This window comes from Solanum stenotomum, unplaced genomic scaffold (genome assembly GCF_019186545.1).
Source record: "Solanum stenotomum isolate F172 unplaced genomic scaffold, ASM1918654v1 scaffold21218, whole genome shotgun sequence".
Lineage (NCBI taxonomy): Eukaryota > Viridiplantae > Streptophyta > Magnoliopsida > Solanales > Solanaceae > Solanum > Solanum stenotomum.
Genome location: NW_026026429.1, coordinates 74101 through 79086, shown reverse-complemented (window position 1 = coordinate 79086; position 4986 = coordinate 74101).

Sequence of the window (4986 nt, the reverse complement as noted above, 5' to 3'; positions counted from 1 at the left end):
CTAGATTGACCCTTCTTTTGTGTCTGGAGGTTTTCGATATCTTTTCGAGCCCTTTTGTGGGTTTTGACTTAAAAGGGCTTTTGGAAGTGGGACCCACTTTTTATCGAAATGACCTCTGATGGAAATTTTGACTGCGCCGTTGAGTCTAGAATGTCGAATTTGGTATGGTTGCATATCTCGTTTGCGTGCACGGGGTTCCGAACGAGATCGGAGCACCCCATCGGAATTTTAAGTTTTGGAAATGTTGCATTGCAGAAAATCAGCAACATTTCCCAAATTTCAAACCCTCATAACTCTCTCATCTCTCAACCAATTTGGGCGATTCAAAAGGCAAAGTTGTGAGATTTTTCGAGGACAACGCGTTGGTGATCTCGGATAGTGATTTGGAGTCCCCGTTTGAGGTAATTTTCGTAAAATACCTGCTGCCTCACCCTTTTTGTGAGCTTGATTTTGGGAATTTTTGAGACTTGATATTTCAGTCATTCTAGGTCCGATTTCAATGATTTTTGAGGCTATCTTGAGTGGTTTTCCGAGGAGAACATTGTGGTGTTGTCAGATTTTACTGTAGATCGCCCGTTTTTGGTAAATACGCTGAATTAGCTGCTGTCCCATTTCTAATTTTTGAGAAAATTTGGGTTTTAGTTGCATGTTGATATTGTGTTGTTCCCAAGTCCCGAATTGTGTCCCATTTTGGGACATGATCTGGGGGAACTGGTTAGGACCCACTTTTGGGGTTAATTTCAAAATTTCCTGCGCGGTTCCCACGATTCCCGTTTTGACTCCAAAATTGACCCGTCTCCATTTGTTGTGATTTTGGTGTCTAAACGACCGTATTAACGTTGTGACTCTATTTTTGATAGCGGGGCAGCGTTTCGAGACCGTTCGGAAAGGGAAAGCTCCGAAGGAGTGATTTTGGAGCGCGCGTGATCGGCCTATAGGTAGGCTACGGTTTCCCTCTCTTAGATTGAGCTTGAGAGTGTGAATGCATGTTGATTAGTTGGGATTTGGGTTGGTAGTTATTGAATCATGCATAGGTGTTTAGAAATCATGTTTTTGGCGTATTTCGGGAATTATCGGGTAACTGTGAGCATGCTTAGTGTTATCAATGGACTTTTCTCGCTATGTGGAGTGCTTGCATGCTTAATTTTTGTTTATTTGAAGCATGTTGGGCCTTAGTTTAGGTTTGACTAGGGCTTGCCTTAGAAATACATGATTCGGATCTGATAGGCCTTAGTTTTGCCTCGACGTCGCTCGGCCGGCTTAGATCCCTGTAGACTGGTGTAGTAGACTTGAGTCTGATAGATTGGGCCTTAGCTAGGCGATACGCTTGCTCAGACTTTAGCTATCCTTATTTTCCCCGATGTTACGGCCTCACGAGTTACGTCGACGACACTAGTTCTACTTCGCGATTTGAATTTGATTTTCGATTTGGTTCCAAGGACTTACATTGATTGGATAAGTATGGACGGCGTTCCATGGACATTTATGAGTGTGGATCGATTAGGACTCTTTCGGCAGCTACATTGGCACCTTTATAGAGCATCCGGTTAGAGTTCCGGCCTCTATTGCCCAGTTACTTATATAGAGCATCCGGTTAGAGTTCCGATCTCTATTGCCCAGATACTTATATAGAGCATCCGATTTATGGTCCGGCCTCTATTGCCCAGATACTTATATAGAGCATCCGGTTAGAGTTCCGGCCTCTTATACTTGTTACTTGTGATTGGTTACTTGGGTACTTCTAGTGAGCATCCAGTTCGAGGTCCGGCCTCCGTACTGTCAGATTCTACTAATTAGGGTTGAGGTTCTAGTTCGATGTTCTTCGTTCTTGGGTTCTTATATGCAATTCTATTTAGTTATAGTTATTCTGTGTACTCGTCGGACTTATGGGGGTCCGTTCGGGTTTTTATTTAACTTGCGCACGAATGTACCTTCTGGGCTTATGGGGGTCCAGTTAGGTGTAGTTAGCTTATAGATTACTTTAGTTAGTTCTTTCTACACTCGCGTGCATTCCATTGTTACTTAGATTTCCGCTCTTGACCCTCGGTTTGTATTATTCCTTCTTTTCATATTGCCTTTACTTTTCAAGTTCAGTCGGCCTATGATGCCTACTGGGTACCTGTTGTTTTGGTACTCATGCTACGCTCTGCATCTATTTCGTGATGCAAGTCCGGGCACTAGTAGCCAGCGTTGATCAAGCTTGAAGTAGTCTGATCCGGAGACAGGGGTGAGCACACGGCGTCTTGTACTATTTCAGTCTCCATCTGTATATATAGACTTGTCTTTTACCTTTCGAGACAGTCCAGTCTCTGTTGTCAACTTTTGGGACTTGTACTCATTTTGTTAGTAGCTCTGTACTAGTGACTTCCAGGTTCTGGGAGGGATCTTTATTTGTATATATGTTTTTGGTTTGCTTCCGCCTGTTTATATTGTTATTTGCCTACTCTTGTTTAGTTTCTACCCTCAGACCCATTGCTTGTTGTTCCGGGTTACGGGTTGGCTTACCTACTGGTGGGTTATAGTAGGTGCCATCATGACTTGAAAAATCGGGTCGTGACAACTAGTCTAATATGAAAAGGATTCATCTAAAAAGTATGATCATTTTCTACCCATGGTGGCTAACATGGTTCTATGGGGGCTGTGGGTTCTTTGAACGCTCCCCCAATTCGGTGCTCGATACTACTCTCAAAAATGTACTGGCTCTTATGTTTTTAAAACATATGTGTTCCTGTTGATTGAGATAATTACTCAAAAAAAACTATCCCGAAGACTCTTTGGAAATCTCAGTTTCCAACCTTGTTTAAATGTAAAGACATTTCTTTAAAACTTCTTTGGGAATACATAGTTCCCTAATGACTTTGAGAAATGAACTCAACTTTAAACTCTTGACTCTTTACTCTTTACTCTTTACTTGACTTGCAACTTAAGCCTTAGAATGAAGTTAAAACGTTCAATAAAGACTCTTGAAAAGCTTGGAGGACTTGCTTGAACTAATTTCTGAACTTCTAAGCTTGACTTCTAACTCGACTTGACTTGGAAACTAACTTCACTTGACTTCTAACTTTACTTGACTTGGAACTAACTCTCCTTGAATTGGATTATGAATTCAAGGGTAATGATTTGTGTTTGGAAGGACCCCATGATGTTTAGGAATAATTTAGGACAGCTAAACTTAAGAAGAATTACGAAATTAAATTCTGAAAACAGAGCACATTTTGTTCACAGAGGGAACACAGCCGCGACGCAGACTTGTTTCCCTGAACGCAACCTGACTTTTCTCCTTCATGTTGCCAACTCTAACCCTCTTAACTTCAAAGGATCTTTTCCCAAACACTTGGGGTCATAAACCCCTCAACCTACAGTGGATTCTACTCAAAAACACAACCAAATCCTGTTCCAAATCAGCAAGAACTTCAACAACACAACCAACAACTTTAACAACCAAAATAAATCTTTTCTTGGAATTAAAAAAGAGTTAGTGTGTGGGGGTATGAACCAACCAACACTAAGGATCATAAAATCCCTCAACATACAAGAGATTACAACTCAAATACACAACCCAATCATGTCCCACAACCAACAATAACTTTAACAACATCAACAACAACTAACAACTTCAACAACTTCAACAACAATTCCAATCTTTTCTCAAATCATAAAAATGAGCTTGGTGTGTGGGGGGAAAGGATCACCCAACACTAAGAACTCACATACCTTGATAGGGATCACCCCCGACGAAAATCCACGATGATCTTGAAGAATCTTTGTTTGATCTTCCCTTTCTCCTCTTCTTCTCTTCTTCACTCTCAAGAACCCTAACTCTTTACTCTTTAAAACAAATGAGACAAACTGATCTAAAATCAGTCTAACACTTTAATATAACCAAAACAATTGATTTGTGAAAAGACCAAAATGCCCTTAAATTTCCGGACGGACTCCCTGCCAACTGCCCAACTTTCAAAGGGCATAACTCGCTCATACGAACTCGAAATCGAGCAAACTCGGTGGTGTTGGAAAGATCGTTCCAAGGGCTTTCCAAACATAACTAGAACTACTCCTGGATCATCCTGAGCTAGGAGTTATGACTACTCAAAGTTGGCCAAAAACTCACTGATTTCCACACTTAGCCAAATTTCCAGCTTTTGAATTTAGCCAAATTTCCAGATTGTGAATTTAGCCAAATTTCCAGATTCTGAACTTAGCCAAATTTCCAAATTCTGAATTTTTCCAAAAATGACTACTTCCAATTTCAAGCTTCTTCATATTCATTTTAAATTGTCGGATGTTACACTTCATTAGATCAAGACAAATACGAAGAACATCATATATTTGCTTAAAACACAATTGTATGTAGATATTTATATATTTTGTTAATTATATACAAAATTGTATGAAGTATATGTATATTTTCTGCTTAAATCACAATTGTATGTAGATATTTGTATATTTTGTTAGTTATATACAAAATTGCTTGAAGTATATGTATATTTTTTGCTTTAATCAAAATTGTGTATATATATATATATATATTTTGTAAGTTATATACAATAGTATGAATTAATCAATATACAAACCTTACATTATTATATATACAGTTAGGTTACACCAAAAATTATCAAATTAAAGCACACCTTTTTTATCGAATCATATACAATTCATATATATAATTGACATAGTAATTTTATACAACTACTTACACTTATACATGGTATAAGAATTTTATACAATTACTTACATATATACAATATTATCAATTAAACAATATACAAATCGTATAACTTATATATACAGTAAAATTACAACAACAACAAAAATTATCAAATTAAAGCACACCGTTGTTGTCGAATCATACACGCTTCATATATACAAATTGTGTCATTCATTTTTTCGAACAAAAAAATAGAATTGAATTGTTAATATAAAATTTATCTAATCTTGTATAAACAAAATTAAATTATTGCGAACCATTAGAATGAACAAAACAAA